Raw genomic sequence first — 17636 nt, forward strand, 5'->3', positions numbered from 1 at the left:
ATTTGAAAATGAATTCAACTACCTTTAAATGGGTGATCTAGGCAAGATTTAACTGCTCGGTGCCTTGGTTTACTCATTTGCTAAGTGGGGATGAACAGACTTTGGGGCAATCGGACTTGGATTTACATCCCATCTCTACCTCTGACTATGTCATAAAGGGCCAGTTACTCAAACTCACATGTTAATTTCTTTATTTCTAAAGAGAAAGTGAGTAAGTAGTTAATTATGAGTTCTTCTGGGAGGACTTCTTGAGATGAGACATAAAATGAATGTGCACGGCCCTCAGCAGGATCGTTGTGAATTTGTTACTTAATCTCTAGAACAGTGGTTCTGAGAGTGTGGTCCTTAGACCAGCAGCATTAGCCTCACCTGGGGACTTATTGGAAATAACCCAGACCCAGTAAATCAGAAACTTTGGGGGTAGACCCAGCATGCTGTGATTTATCAAGTGTCACAGAAGATTCTGGTACATGCTCAAGTCTGCGAATCTCTTCTCTCCATGGTAATCCAGAACACACCTGAGACATTGCAGTTCTACAGCTGTTTCATACTTTTAAGTGCTATAATCTTTCCAAAAGAGCTCTTTGTTCATTACTTTCTGCCCTCAAAACAGGGAAGAAATACTTTATCACCCAGGATAAAGTACTCATCTCACACGAGGTAACATATGCTATAAGCATACTATATTCCAGGGATGCTGATAACAGCATCACATGGATTTCACATGGTTTTGTTTCACATGGATTGTTGCAGTTTGTCTCTTTAATCACCCTCTGTGGTAGCTATTTTGGGTTTCCCCAGTGGCTAAGCAGTAACAGATCCACCTGCAATGTAGGAGATGCAGATTCAATCGCTGGGCCAGGAAGATCCCTGGAGAAGAAAATGGCAATCCACTCCAGTGTTCTTCCCTTGGGAAATCCCATGGACAGAGGAGCCTGGTGGGCTACAGTCCATGGGGTCCCAGAAGAGTAGGACATGACATGGTAGATGTTATCTTTGTTTTATAGACAAAGAACTGAAGTTCTGTGAGGTGGAGAAAATTGCCCAAAGATTTACAGTTGGGAAGTAGTGAAGTCGGGAGTCAAACCTCAATACTCTATGTCTAGAGCCATCATACTACCCTTTTATACCAATATGAGGAGCCTGGGTACATGGAGGCTGGTAGTCCTGTGGGATCAATCTTAACCCCTCTGGGCCTCCATTTTTTTCATTATGTAGAGGGGTCAATAGGGGATCCCTTACTGAAGCTTGAAGGATTCGAGGAGCTTGAAATATGGTTCATCATACCCCATGCTTCTCTCTAGTCCCCCTTGCAAATTATAAAATGTCTTTGGGGAGAAGATATTATTTTTCTTTTCCTTTTTTTGTTAAAGTATAATTGCTTTGGAATGTTGTGTTAGTTTCTGGTATACAGCAAAGAGACACATATATGTTCTTTCTCATACTGTTTTCCATAATGGTTTAGTACAAGATATTGAATCTAGTTCCCTGTGCTATACAGTAGGACCTTGTTTTTTGTCTGTTCTATATATGAGTGTGCATCTGCAAGTCCCAAACTCCCAATCCAGCCCTCCCCCACCCCACCCCCTTATCAACCAAAAGCTTGTTCTCTGTCTGTGAGTTAGTTACTGTTTCGTAGATAAGTTCATTTGTGTCATATTTGAGATTCCGTATATAAGTGATATCATAAGGCATTCGAATTTCTCTATCTGACTGACTTCGTTTAATATGATAATCTCTAGGTCCATCCATGTTGCTACAAATGACATTATTTCGTTTTTTCTTTTGGGGGCAGCTGAGTAATTTTTCATTATATATATATGGACCACATCTTCTTTATCGAGTCATCTGTTGATGGACATTTAGGTCGTTCCCATGTTTCGGCTATTGTGAAAAGAGCTGCTAGAGTTTTGTCCAGCCAGATACATGCCCAGAAGTGTCACTGCTGGATCTTATAGCAAGTCGATTTTTAGTTTTTTGAGGAATCAAAAACAGAAATATAGGTATTTCTCACCTGAAATATAGGTATTCTATATCTATAAATATATAACTGCCTACCTATTATGTACCACATACTGAATTTAAGAACAATTTAACAAATAAATGCCCTTTCTCCTTTCTCCTTTGCTACCAGTTATCTGATAGACACTGAATCTGGGTGAACATTTTCTTAAACACACCATGGTTCCTGTGAATCTGTGTGTATGCACTTAACTGAATAATCCACAACACCCCATAATATGACAAGACCTATAGGAGGAAAGAGGGACCAGGAAAGAAAAACCTGAACTAATCTCTCTACAGGCAACTAGTGGAAATTTTGTGGTTATTTAGGGCACTTGATTCCTGTGGAAAGAACCTAGTCTCTGGGGTAACAAGCCTCACACAAACTGATCTCCATTTTGAACCCCTTTGATAGGGAGCAGAGTGTTTCAGGTGCAGATTCTAGAAGACTTAAAAGCAGGTCTGTTTTTAAGCACACTGCATATTGAACTTTCTCCACTGTGGGAGGCAAGCCAAGTAGTGACTTTTGAAGCTTTTAAAGGCTCACTGGCCCTTCAAAAAATGGCTGTTGTGGACATATGGTTTTAGAAGCTTTTTAAAAAACCTTGTGAGCTTATTTTTAGAGCAAACCTTAACCTTGTAAAACTTCTTAAAGGAGCCACAGAGGGTCCAATCACTAAAGCCCCCAGGCAGCTGCTCCCAAGGTTTCCAACATAGCTTCTCCCTGTGCTTGATGTGAGTACCAGGCTGCCAGAAGAACCTGGAGTTAGCTGCCTCTTGAGAGGGTTGTGTCCTTGGAGCCAGGAGACCTGATACCTGGGCCATAGGTGAGTCATGCAAGGAGGCAGGGTTTTCTCCCAGTGAGTGGGGACCCTAGAATCACAGACTCATAGAATCTCAGAGACTCCCCTGAAAGAAAAGAACCTTAAAAGTCATCCAGTCAACTCTGATCTGATGCTCAAACCTCCCCTGAAACACATTTATAAAAAGATGGTTCCACCTCTGTGTGCATACCTCCTGCTGCAAGGAGAGCATTGTCTGGACACTTATTATTTGACACATTTGTGACTGAGCACACATTACTTCCCTGGCACTGTGCAAAGTGCTAGGGATGCAACAGTGAGTAAAACATCAGTCTCAATACAGACTAAACATTGGTCAGAAAGTGATCAAGTGATCACTTCCATCCATAATTGCAAGTGAAAAGTATCATTCAGAAAAAACTCAAGGATTCATAAACTGCTTCTGGCCAGACTTGATGTGGTCTGAGGGATCAGGGAAAGTTTGATGAAGAAGCAACCTTTGAACCAGGATCCAAGAGTGAATGTTAACAAGTCAAAAGAGGTTGGAGGAGGGCATAGAGAGCCAGGGAAACATCTCTGAGAGGCTTTTAGGCAGCTGGGAATGCAGTATTTTAGAGGAAATGAAAACAGTCCAGGTATAGATGGTAAAGAATCTGCCTGCAATGCAGGAGACCTGGGTTCAGTCCTCGGGTTGGGCAGATCCCCTGGAGAAGGGAACGGCAACCCACTCCAGTATTCTCACCTGGAGAATCTCCATGGACAGAGGAGCCTGGTGGGCTACAGTCCGTGGAGTCACAAAGAGTTGGACTCGACTGAGTGACTAACACTACTACTACTATATAACATAAAGGGGAGAGACCTGTTTTGAGGCTGGGGACATGCAGTGTGTGGGGCATGCCTGGCCTGGCCTTGCTGTCATGTTGAGGATTTTGATTTCAAACCGAGAGGTGTTGGAAACCTTTGGTTCATTTTAAACAAAGGCTAGGCAGTTCACACCAGAGCTGCAAATTCTTTCTCATTTGCTAAGTGTAGTGGTCAAAAATAGGTCCATCATTCTCCTCTGCCTAGTTTCCTTCCCTTAAATGTAGACAATCTTAATTCTATTAATAGCTAATAAAATGTGACAGAAGTGTTTCTATGTGGCTTCTGCAGCTAGGATAGCTCCCCTGACATGCTTTCTCTGCCAAACTGCATGCTTTGGGGAAAGTTAGTCACCATGCTGTAAGGACACTCAAGCAACCTATGACACAGTCTAGATGGAGAGGAACTATAACAACCAAATTGCCAGCCGTCACAGCTGGAAACACATCCTTCAGTCCCAGTCAAACCTGTAGATAACTGTAGCCCCAGCTGACACCTTTTTGAAAAAATATTTACTTATTTGCCTGGACTCAACATTCAGAAAACTAAGATCATGGCATCTGGTCCCATCACCTCATGGCAAATAGATGGGGAAACAATGGAAACAGTGAGAGACTATTTTTTGGGGCTCCAAAATCACTGCAGATGGTGACTGTAGCCATGAAATTAAAAGACACTTGCTCCTTGGAAGAAAAGCTATGACCAACCTAGACAGCATATTAAAAAGCAGAGACATTACTTTGCCAACAAAGGTCTGTCTAGTCAAAGCTATGGTTTTTCCAGTAGTTGTGCATGGATGTGAAAGTTGGACTGTAAAGAAAGTTGAGCGCTGAAGAATGGGTGACTTTGAACTGTGGTGTTAGACAAGACTCTTGAGAGTCCCTTGGACTGCAAGGAGATCCAACCAGTCCATCCTAAAGGAAATCAGTCCTGAAATATTCATTGGAAGGACTGATGCTGAAGCTGACATTCCAATACTTTGGCCACCTGATGCGAAGAACTGACTCATTGGAAAAGACGCTGATGCTGGGAAAGATTGAAGGCAGGAGGAGAAGGGGATGACAGAGGATAAGATGGTTGAATGGCATCACTAACTCGATGGACATGAGTTTGAGCAAGCTCTGGGAGTTGCTGATGGACCTGGTGTGCTGCAGTTCATGGGGTTGCAAAAAGTCGCACACGACTGAGTGGCTGAACTGACTTGACTGCTGAGCCTTAATTGTAGCATGAGGGATCTTCAGTCCTTGTTTCACATCTTTCTTTGTGGCATGCAAACTTTTAGTTGGAGCACGTGGGATCTAGTTCCCTGGCTGGGGATTGAACCCAGCCCCCTGCATTGGCAGTGAGGCATCCTAGCCACTGGACCACCAGGGAAGTCCCTCCAGCTGACATCTTGACTGTCTCCTCATGACACAGTCAGAACCACCTAGATAAGCCAGCCCTGAATTTCTGGCCCACAAAAAACTGTGAGATAATAAGTGCATCTTGTTTCGAATTATTGACTTTGGGTCTAATAGCTCATAGCACTAATAGTGGGAATTCCTATAGCGTAGTGATAAAGAATCTGCCTACAATGCAGGAGACTTGGGTTTGATCCAGGGAAGATAGCCTGGAGGAAGAAACAACCCACTCCAGTATTCTTGCCTGGAATATTCCATGGACAGAGGAGCCTGAAGGGCTACAGTCCATGGGGTTGCAAAGATTCGGACGTGACTGAGAGCGCACACACATACACGTACAAAAGCTATCTATTTTGGTAAGGCATTTCAAAGGATAAGGATGAAAGTAGGGATTCTGGGGTTGGAAAGACTTGTATTTTGAAAACCAACTCTTCAATTTCGTGTTTGTTGGAGTGAAGGCATGTTATGTTACCTCCTGGAGCTCCCACGTTACATCTATAACATGACATGAGGCCTGCAGAACTCCCATGATATAGAACCATACCATCATTCTCAGTTTCCTTGTCCTCTTCCATTTCATATACAAGTGAGACATGCTACTCTCAAAGCAGAGAAGAGTTTAAAAAAGATTGCTATATATAAAAAAGATGACTAATAAAGACCTACCATATAGCACAGGTAACTCTAGTCAATACTCTGTAATGCCCTATATGGGAAAAGAATCTATAAAAGAGTGGATATATGTATATGTATAACTGATTTCACTTTGCTGTATATCTGAAACTAACACAACATTGTAAATCAACTATACTCCAATAATTTTTTTTTCTTTTTTACAAAAGATTGTATGTCAATAAGCACTGATTATATGTCAATAAGCACTGCAGACTGTGGGTTATCACGATTCTCTTATAATGAGATGGCTTGAGAATTGTTTGGCTCAAGTTGCCTTAGGCCAGGTTTTATTAAAACATGATAGATTTTCAGGCCTATTCCCTGTTGGGGTCAATGAGTTTAACAAGTCTACCTCCTGCCTTGGTAACAGAATTGCCTTTTATTTATTTGAAATTCACCTCCTCATAGTTGCATATCTTATTTTCTTCATTTGCAATGCAACAAGGAGTAGATTTATGATGAGTCTTCTTATGAAAGGGATTATTACATCAGTTCTTACTATGTGTCATATACTTTGTGAGAACATTTTTAGTTAAATCTCAAAACACAATCCTGTAATATCTGTTATTTGTGCCATTTTATGGATTAGGAAGCAGATATAAAAGTCAATTATAATACTTTGCCACCTTGGCTAGTTGTTAAACTGCTAGTATATCTTAGTTTCCTCATCTGCAAAATGGTGTAAAAGAACAGAACCTATAGAAAATAAGATTAGTAATGAAGATGAAAGGAAATGATGTGTCTCAAACAAGTAGAACAGTGTCTGACATATCCTGATATTTGTCTGATTATTATTTTTTTTATTTTTTAACCAATATTTCAAAAATTCAGAGCAAAAATTCCTCCTAAGCCATTTTCCTTCAGCCATGATATTTCTCTCCTATAATAATAGTTCTTCTCATTTTTTATAACATTTTTTACATCCAGTTGATTCTTTCAACAGTTTAGTGCCTCAGCAGCATCATCTTGTTTCTGGTTCAGCTGAACAAACTAAAGCTCAGAAAGGTGAATGAAAATTGCTCAAAGAACTTTAGCAAGCTACAGAAACCAACTGAATCCAGCTTAAGCTGAAGTTCATCTCAAGATGCAGGGGTGATTCAGGAAACCCGGTCTCATGTATGAACCACATGGAAAGGAGCCAGGAATGAAAAGATGTGGAAGAAGGAAGCTCCAGGGAGCTTGGAGAATGCTGCTTCTCTTACTTGCTCCTTTTCTGTGTTGCTCATGGGCTGTCTCTGTTATTTTCTCTGAAGACTGGCTTTCTCAGCTGCTCAGAACAAATGGTTGGAAGAATCAAAGTCTCCCACGACTTCCAAATTCACAAGTTATCACTCCAACCATAGGAGAGATCGACCTCCTGCCCCTCTTTGTTTGGATTCCACATGACCATAGGTAGGACCTGGATGGACCAGCTTGGGTCTGGGACTTTCCCCTGGTCTGGTCAAACTTGGTCCATGAGCGGCACCATGGTGTACACACACTGCTGCTGGACACTCAGTCCTGTAGATTCCTTCAACTGTGTCCGATTCTTTGTGACGCTATGGACTACAGCCCGCCAGGCTCCACTGTCCATGGGATTCTCCAGGCAAGAATATGGGAGTGGCTTGCATGCCCTCCTCCAGGGCATCTTCCCCACCCAGGAACTGAACCTGTGTCTCATGTTTCCTGCATTGGCAGGCAGGTTCTTTACCACCTGTGCTACCTGGGAAGCCCAGGAAGTTCATGAAAAACACTCCAGAAGGAGCCCACAACATGAAGTAAATTTCCTTCCATTTTACTCATTGGGTTGACTGAAGCAGGATTATCTTCTAGAGTTTCTTTATCAAGAGGCCAACACTTTTCCTACAAGATTTCTTCTACTTTCCTTCAGGAGACCAGTAATACTGGGGTTTGGGCTGGGGGAGATGTGGGTACTTTTCTAATTACGTGGTCTTTCTACAGATGGAACCAGCCTTATACACAAACAGTGTCATATATTATTCACTTCTCCTGGTAAGAGAATTCTATATTCCTATCATTTGCCCTGTGACTTGCAGTGTCTTCCTGGAGAAGGAATATACTCTCCCAGATTACTAGTATCAAGACTGTGGACATATGATTTGCTTTAGCCAATGGAACCTTAAGTGGGAGTGATTTAGACTGAGACCAGGCAGAAATATTGAGCCATTGCAAATGTCAGCCTTGTCTGTTTCCCCTGCCATTAGAATGGCATGTCCCTTCAGTTTGGATCTTGGGATGAAAAAGACACACAGAGAAGAGCACTGCCACTTGCATTTGCCTCTGACAATAACCCAAGAGAGAAATGATCTTTCAAAACATAACTCATCTGAGACTCTTTCTTGAGAGTAGACCTTTAAAAGGGGTGAGGGTAGGAAGGAGAGAGAGGCAGTAACTGGGTGAGTCCAGGTATTTCTTTTTTTTTTTTTTTTTTTTGGCTATCAGGGGAGATGGTTATTAGACCTTTCACTGAGAGCAAGAACTTTGGAGGAGATGGGTGGGGAATTGTGATGTGTTTGGTTTTGAACATGCCAATTTGAGGTGCATGGGGTGGGGGAAATGCAGTAGATAGTAGGGTTAATTAGTCTGTATTAGGAAGGAGACCAAGCAAGAGGAATGGGTTGGTGTTTGTCTGCTCATAGAGCTACTTGAAGCTTTGAAAGTCAGTGAAATCAAAAAGAATAGAGACATAAGAGAAGGGAGGAAATGATGTTAAGGCACACCAATGTTGGTGGAAATGGTAGATGAGGAGAAGCAGGGTTAGGGGATGGGTGGAGCCTAGGCAGGCAGGTGGAGGAAATGGGAGAGATATATGCTACAAGGGATAGTGAACTAAACCACTGGCATCTGAATTCCTCATGGGAAAAGAGTTGCCTTTTTTTCTTTCAAAGTCATCAATTTATATGAGCTTTAAAAGAGTCCCATGAGGTGTATTTAGAGGGGAACATGTATATTTATCCCGAATTACCAGTGAGGAAACTAAGATTCAGAAGGATACATTCCTTGCCCAGAGGGTTTTTTAATTTTAACTTTTAATTGAGGGGGAAAAATAACATACAATTGACCATCTTAACTATTTCTAAGTGTGCAGGTCAGTGGTGTTAAGTATATTCACATTGTTGTGTAACTCATCTCCAGAATGTTTTCATCTAATCAGACTTGGTACTCGTTAATCAGTTCCTCCCCATATCTCCCCTCCCTCCAGCTTCTGGCAGCCACCATTCTGCTTTCTGTTTCTATGATTTTGACTACTCTAGATAGTTCATGTATTGGCTTGGCCAAAAAGTTCATTCAGGTTTTCCCACATGATTGTATGGAAAAACCCAAACGAACATCTTGGCCAACCAATAAGTGGACTAATACAATATTTATCTTTTTGAGACTGGTTTATTAGTATAATGTCCTCAAGGTTCATCCCTGTTGTAGCGTGTGTAGGGATTTCCTTCCTCTTTAAGATTGAATATATTCCATTGTGTGCACATAGCAGATGTTGTTAATCTACTCATTTCTCTTTGGCCACTTAGGTTGCCTTCTCCTCTTGGCATTGTGCATAGAGCTGCTATGAAGATGGGTGCTTTGAGACATGTCAGACAGAAAGGGAATCCTAGGAACATAGTGTGAAGATAACAGAAGGGATGTCATTACTGCTCCGTATGAGAAAATGAGCTTACCTTCTGAGAGGGATTGGAAGAGAAGAGAGGATTGGGGCCATGCCGGAGAGGTAGGAAGAGATGATCCAGGGAAATGAGGTGACGTAGGGAACACCTGGAATGAGGGGCCAGTGTGTGTGTTCAAAGACCAGAGATGTAGTTACAGATGCAGTGGTTACGGTAATTGTTTTACTCCATCCCCACTACTTAACATATTTTGGGAAAATCTCCTACACACACACACATACACACATGTTCTGTATAAGTTGCTTTTGGTGGAAACTGAGAAAGGGATTAAGTTTTTGGTCTGGTTTGATATGGAACAGGCAGAGTGTGTGAGCAAAGGAGAACAGAACAGGCTTTCAATTGTCCCATGCAGGAGAACAGTTCTCCCAGAGTTAGCAGAGGTGACTCTGAGAGGGTTAGTTCCCTGGAGATTCACGGACAATTCCGGGAGGTCTTTGGGCTTCCCTGGTGGCCTAGATGGTAAAGAGTCTGCCTGCAATGCAGGACACCCGGGTTCGATCCCTGGAGAAGGAAATGACAGCCCCCTCCGTATTCTTACCTGGAAAATCCCATGGATGGAGGAGCCTGGCAGGTTACACCCCATGGGGTCACAAAGAGCGACTAACACACATTTGGACTGCCATAGAATGTACACTAGGGATTTGGACTTCCGCGTAACACAGCCAGGAGCTTGGATGCAATCTTACGTCGAACAGTGCTTCTTAAATTTCAGTGTCTCCACACCGCCTGAGAGTCTTGATGAGATATAGATTTTGATTCAGTCAATCTGGAGTGAATCATTTCAAGCAGGCTCAAGCTCATGGGTGATGGTGGTGCTGTTGTGATCTTCCCACCATACCTTGAGTCCTAGGGCTCTAGTTCTCAAAGGGATGGAAAATTCCAGATGGCATCATACTGCCTCTCTCTCTCTCTTTCTGCCTTTCTGTCTGTCTCTCTCTCCCCACAACACCCCCACCATCATCGTCTTTATCGCATCCTCCTTTCCCAGTGTTCCTGAGAAATCTGGGCTCCCATGTCCTCTGGTGACAGAGAAAGCTGCCAAGAAACCACGGCTTCCTTGTTAGCCCTTCTCCTCAGTCCCTGGTCTGTCCCCACCCAGGCAGCGTAAGAGGTCACGCCGGGTATGCTCAGCATTCCCTTCTGCCTGCTTTGGCCCAGGGTATTAGAACAGCAATCTGCAGTGGGGGAAACCAAAGAGTCTTTCTCCGTGGCTGGCCTCAGAACTCCCTCTCTCAGAAAGAGGGAAGGAGGTGGAGAAAGAGCTTTAAATGGTATTTTTCTTGAGAAAGGTCGCTCTGGGGAGCCAAGCATGAAATGAGAGTGTGATTGGGAGAGGGCCGTGTGGTCAACTCCCTTGTTTTCCACAGATGTTGCAGGAGTCAGAGCCAGAGTTCAGGAAAAATGTTTTCCCGCAGACCCACCCCTGCCCCAGAGGCTGTGAGGAAGTTGGCAAACGACATCCAGATCTAGTTGGGCCCTGGCAACCTCACGGAAATGGGAAAATTCACTGAATTTGAGGGGAAATGGTGGCCGGAGAGCATCTAACATGAAAAGAAGTGAGGAAGAGGCAGGAAGCCTCACCAAATGGTGTAGAGCCCTGTGCTAGAAGCTTCCCAGTACGTTTCTCAGCTGCTGGAGGAATCCCCTTGCTTGCTCAGCAGGTGCTTCTTTTGCTGGGAGGGCTGTCTGCCTCAGAGGCAGCCCTACTCACTCAGACGCATGCACTGTGGAAGTGATCTCAGGTGGGGTGGCTTGAGGTAGGGTTTCAGTTCCCAGCCAGAGATTGAAGTCAGGCCATGGCAGTGAAAGTGCAGAATCCTAGCCACTAGACCACCAGGGACCAGTGGCAAGACCCCGGCCTGTGACCTTTGTAGAAATGAGTTTTTATAAAGGGGCAGAATGCAGTGAAACAAATAATGTGTTTATTAGGAGGAAAAAGTTCATGTGAATAGGCACACACACACAGACAGACAGAGAGTGCCATGCCCTCATGGTAACTTGAATCACTTATTATAGGGCATTTTTTTCCAGGTTTCTTTTGGCCACTCACTTTGCTTTACCTGACTCTGAGTACGTATTTGGTTTATCTCAATGTGTGTGTACACATCACATCTCTTCGCCAAAATGGATTCTAGTGAAGAGACCTATGGGTAGGTTGACATCACCTATTATGGGGTGGTACCCCTCCCTTTGACCTCTGAAGAGCCTTTCGGTGCATGTGCAGTTGGGAAGGTGTCCCTGACCTTGAGAATGAGGAATATGAAGTTTCTTTCTCTGGGCAGGGCCCAGTTTCTCCCTCTTGGAGTGTCTTGGAGTGTCCCACCTTGGAGTGTCTGTCCACAGTGACCAACTCCACCTGATCAGCCTGGGGCCCATCTATCTCCTGCCTCAGAAAGTCTTCCCCTTACCTGGAGCTGCAGTCTTCTTTTCTCATCTGTGCTGTGAACTTCTGTGCTAATGTGCTTGCTTGCATGCACAGTCGCTTCAGTTGTGCCTGACTGTCTGTGACCATATGGACTATAGCCCACCAGGTTCCTCTGTCCATGGGATTTTCCAGGCAAGAATACTGGAGTGGGTTGCCATGCCCTCCTCCAGGGGATCTTCCCAATCCAGAGATCAAACCCATATCTCTTACGTCTCCTGCATTGACAGTGGCTTCTTCACCACTAGTGCCACCTGGGAAGCCCCTTTGTGCTGATGCTGTCCTCCAAAACCACAGCAAGCAGGACACCCCCTGCATCTCTGCCCTGCTTCCCCCAGTCAACAGAGCACATCTCAATCATGTCCATTGGCCTATCTGATCCTCAGAGCTTCCTGGAAGAAAGCAGGAGGCAGTCCTTCTCCCAGGGTTTCAGATAACAGAGTGGAAACCTTGAGATGCTGCTTGTGCTTGTGGGAGAGGCTGTGAATGTGGACTCTAGAGTCTGGCTGCCTGGGTCACACCCCAGCCATTGTTGGCTGTGTGTCTTTAAATGGGCTCTTTGACCACTCTGAGCCTGTGTTTCCTGTGCTGTAAAATGGGCATAATGACATTACCTACTAGAGAAAGTAGTAGTGAAGTCCAAAAAAATAGAAGTCAAGTACTTAACCTCGGTTTGTAGGAACTTCCTGTCTGTTCTTGAGGAGGAAGAGGAGAAAAAGATAGAGGTTAAATGACTCACTCAAGCCCAGAAAATGGTGCCATCAGGTCTAAGACTTAGATATTCTCAGGCTGAATCCAGTACTTACCCCTTACATTCAGTATCTGGCACTCCTAGGCCCATCAGAGACTGAAACTCTCCCCTGACCCTCACCTTGGGGGATGAAGTCAACCCTCGCCTGCACTGACCTGTTCACAGTAGGTGGTCAGCCCCTGATGGGGGTTGGGATGGCCTCCCTTGACCTGCCTCCCCAACCCTCCACAACAAGCCTGAAAGGGCTGTGTCAGCTCTTCTGACCTTGGAGTTAGGCACTGTCCTTTCCCCTTCAGCCTCTTTTCAATGGTCACCCTCACTGGGGGGGGAGGACTGGTGGGAACCTCCCTCTGCTGAAGCCTGTCCTGGTCTAGTAATACCACAGATGCCAACCTGCTGGTCCTTCACAACCGCTGTGCCAGGCAGTGTTGCTCCCTGTGTCACAGGTGAAGAGAGAAAAGCCCAGAGAGGTTAAGCAACTTGTGTGAGGCCACACACTAGCACCGATGGTCCAGGGTTTGAACCGTGCAGTCTGCTGACAGTGTCTGTGCTCATCACCTATAGGCTGTAGTCCCCAGCTCCTTCTGTCTTTTAAGAGGAGGGGGAGACAAATATTTCCAGAAGGCTTCCCCTTCACAGGATGGTTTCTAACTTGTGTCACCATCCCTTGCTTGCACTCTCTAGTCTGTTCCATTTTAACCCAAATGGAAAATGGAATCCCTCCCTCAGTTTCCACCAAAAGAATAACACGTAATCTCATCTGATCCTCCCTGCAGCACTCTGAGGGGATCACTACTGCCTTTAGTTTGACAGCAGATGGACCTCAGAGAGGTGAAGTAACTTGCCCAGAGGACAGAGTTGTGTTCAACAGAGGTTCCGCTAGCGCTCCCTGTACAACCCCGCCTCCAAGCTTGCAGGCAGCGTCCAACACCCTGGGGGGCCTTCTTCAGATTCTTTCGGGATGTCACAACAGGCACTCAGGGCTGGGCAGGCCCTAGGTCTGGCCCCTCCAGAAACAAGCCTCAATCAGCAGGGTGGGGAGGACATCAGGGAGCCATAGGAGGTGATAACAGTGTTGTCCTGTGAAGCAGGCGGAGCAGGTTTCCAGAGTCTGGGATGGGGAATGAGTGAAAGGTCCAGGCAGGCTTTCAGGTCAGGAGTTGCAGCTGTTTCCACAGAGTGAGAAGCTGTGGGATCCAGCCATGGGATTGGAGAGAATCCAGTGCATAGGGTCGGGGAGTCAGCAGGCGTGTTCCATGAGGGTTTGCCCAATCACTGATAGAATTAAGCCCCAGGGAGATGACTGGAGAGGTGGGATATTACACTCGCTGATCAGGAGGCAAGATTTCTGAGGCAACAGTGCCTAGATTCTCACCCTTGTGCTTCCATTTGTTACCTGTAGGACCTTGGTGAGTTACTCAGATCTTTGGTATCTTGCGTTCAGGATCTAAGTCATAAATAGGATTCTTATGAAGATGAAATAGATTAGAAAGAGAAAAGCAGCCAGATATCTATAAACTGGCCCAGCACTAACAGCTAGGTTGTTAGGTGCTGGTCTTGTCCTTGCTGCCAGGCTAGTGTTCTCTTATTTATATATTCTTTGGCTGTGCTGGGTCTTAGTTGCTGCATGCAAGCTTTCTTTGGTTGCAGCAAGTGGGGGCTACTCTCTAGTTGTGATGTGCGGATGTCTCATTTCAGTGGCTTCTCTTGTGGAGCACAGGCGCTAGGATGAGTGAGCTTCAGGAGCTGCAGCACATGGGCTCAGTAATCACTTGTCCTGCAGCATGTGGATTCTTCCCCGACTGGAGATTGAACCCATGATTCCTGCACTGGCAGGAGAACCCTCAACCACTGAATCACCAGGGAAGTCCTGCGGTATTCTCCTGTTGAACATAAATAATCTCACGAATGAGACCAAAAAAGGGCTATTTTATATTTTTTCCAAGTATTTACAGAAACAGGGTTTCCATGCAAACCACAAAAATACCAGACATCCCGCTTTCCCAGCTAATATGAATAAATGACTGCTGCCTCTTTATAAATTACTGTTTTAGCCTCTGTCTAGTCTTCCCTCTTTCTTGATAACATCCACTAAGGTATCAAACTAGAATTATACTTGCTTCTTTTTTAAATTTTATTGAAGTATAATTGATTTACAAGGTTGTGATAATTTCTTCTGTGCAGCAAAGTGCCTCAGTTTACCATATGGAAAAGAATGTATATACACACACACACACACATTCTTTTTCATATCCTTTTCCATTATGGTTTGTCACAGGATATTGTATATAGTTATGTTACACAGTAGGACCTTGTTGCTTATTCATTCTCTATATGGTAGTTTGCCTTATCCTTGCTCCTTGGTAGCACCCAATATGGAGCAAATCCCCACTTCCTAGAATTCTCTCCAAGATCACCTGACTTCAGCTCCTATAAGTATACATCCTGTAAGTCCTTTCGAACACCCTCTGCTGAAACACCCCATAGTTCCCTGTGATGTTCACTCTCCCTCATTACAATGAGTCCATCAATCCAGCGTTCAACTACAGATTGTTCCTGATGGTCTTTGATTGGAAGGCATGGACACAGTTAATAAGTGGAAGCATGTAGAACAGTTTCTGACAGAGTAAGCACCATGCCAGTGATGCTATCCATCATAATTACTGAGTATGTTACAAAGACAGCCTCAGGGACAGGGAGATCTGAGAGAAAAAGCTTCAGGACAGAGGCCAAGTGGAATAGAGGATGTACAGTCAGGAGACTTCACTTTAAGTCATTACCTGCCCTTCCAAACAGTAATTCACATTTTATTTTACACTCCAGAAGAGCCCGATGCAGAGTTGAGTGTTCAAAGTGAAGGATCTCACTTATTCACTGAGGTGCCATGGGTCAGTTGCTTAACCTCTCTGAGCCTCAATTTTTCCATCTATGAAAAATGGGAAAAATAAAAATACAGGCTTGTTTTCGTCTTAAATGATATATTAGATGAGATGAATCTCATTGATATCTTCAAGACATTCCATCCAAATACAGAAGAATACACCTTCTTCTCAAGTGCACATGGAACATTCTCCAGAATAGACCACATGGTGGGTCACAAATCAAACCTCACTAAATTTAAGAAAATTGAAATTATATCAAGCATCTTCTCTGACCACAATGCTATGAGACTACATATCAATTATAAGAAAAAACCTGTAAGAAACACAAACACATGGAGATTAAACAACACATCTCTAAATAACCAATAGGTTACTGAAGAAATCAAAAGGGAAATCAAAAAATTTCTAGATACAAATGACAATGAAAACACGACAACTAAAAACCTGTCAGTTCAGTTCAGTCGCTCAGTTGTGTCTGACTCTTTACAAGTCCGTGAACCGCAGCACGCCAAGCCTCCCTCTCTGTCACTGACTCCCAGAGTTCACCCAAACCCATATCCATTGAGTCCGTGATGTCATCCAACCATCTCATCCTCTGTCCTCCCCTTCTCCTGCCCTCAATCTTTCCCAGGATCAGGGTCTTCTCAAATGAGTCAGCTCTTCGCATCAGGTGGCCAAAGTATTGGAGTTTCAGCTTCAACATCATTCTTTCCAATGAACACCCAGGACTTATCTTCCTTTAGGATGGACTGGTTGGATCTCTTTGCAGTCCAAGGGACTCTCAAGAGTATTCTCCAACATCACAGTTCAAAAGCATCAATTCTTCGGCCCTCAGCTTTCTTTATAGTCCAACTCTCACATCCATACATGACCACTGGAAAAATCATAGCCTTGACCAGACGGACCTTTGTTGGCAAAGTAATATCTCTGCTTTTTAATATGCTATCTAGGTTGGTCATAACTTTCCTTCCAAGGAGTAAGTGTCTTTTAATTTCATGACTGCAATCACCATCTGCAGTGATTTTGGAGCCCCCCAAAATAAAGTCTGACACTGTTTCCCCATCTCTTTCTCATGAAGTGATGGGACCAGATGCCATGATCTTAGTTTTCTGAATGTTGAGCTTTAAGGCAACTTTTTCACTCTCCTCTTTCACTTTCATCAAGAGGCTCTTTAGTTCTTCACTTTATGCCATAAGTGCAGATATGATCTGCATAGCTGAGGTTATTGATATTTCTCCCAGCAATCTTGATTCTAGCTTAAGCTTCCTCCAGTCCAGCGTTTCTCATCTTTCACTTTCATCAAGAGGCTTTTTAGTTCCTCTTCACTTTCTGCCATAAGGGTGGTGTCATCTGCATAGCTGAGGTTATTGATATTTCTCCCGCCAATCTCGATTCCAGCTTGAGCTTCCTCCTGCCCAGCGTTTCTCATGATGTACTCTGCATATAAGTTAAATAAGCAGGGTGACAATATACAGCCGTGATGTACTCCTTTTCCTATTTGGAACCAGTCTGTTGTTCCATGTCCAGTTCTAACTGTTGCTTCCTGACCTGCATACAGGTTTCTCAAGAGGCAGGTCAGGTGGTCTGGTATTCCCATCTCTTTCAGAATTTTACAGTTTATTGTGATCCACACAGTGAAAGGCTTTGGCATAGTCATTAAAACAGAAATAGATGTTTTTCTGGAACTCTCTTGCTTTTTTGATGATCCAGCGGATATTGGCAATTTGATCTCTGGTTCCTCTGCCTTTTCTAAAACCAGCTTGAACATCTGGAATTTCATGGTTCACATATTTCTGAAGCTTGGCTTGGAGAATTTTGAGCATTACTGTGCTAGTGTGTGAGATGAGTGCATTTGTGCAGTAGTTCAAGCATTCTTTGGCATTTCCTTTCTTTGGGATTGGAATGAAAATGGACCTTTTCCAGTCCTGTGGCCACTGCTGAGTTTTCCAAATTTGCTGGCATATTGAGTGCAGCACTTTCACAGCACCATCTTTTAGGATTTGAAATAGCTCAACTGGAATTCCATCACCTCCACTAGCTTTGTTCATAGTGATGCTTCCTAAGGCCCATATGACATCACATTCCAGGATGTCTGGCTCTTAGGTGAGTGATCACACCATCATGTTTGTCTGGGTCGTGAAGATCTTTTTTGTACAGTTCTTCT

The 17636-nt window shown here is 44.0% G+C and overlaps 1 non-coding gene across 1 annotated transcript; it reads right to left on the minus strand.

The window, feature by feature from the left end:
* Positions 1-4970: 4970 nt before the first annotated feature.
* Positions 4971-5042, minus strand: TRNAG-GCC (transfer RNA glycine (anticodon GCC)). The gene has a single exon. It is a non-coding gene; the product is annotated as a tRNA-Gly (tRNA).
* Between the last annotated feature and the right edge of the window lie 12594 nt (positions 5043-17636).

Source organism: Muntiacus reevesi, chromosome 1 (assembly GCF_963930625.1).
Source record: "Muntiacus reevesi chromosome 1, mMunRee1.1, whole genome shotgun sequence".
In the NCBI taxonomy this organism is placed as follows: Eukaryota; Metazoa; Chordata; class Mammalia; order Artiodactyla; family Cervidae; genus Muntiacus; species Muntiacus reevesi.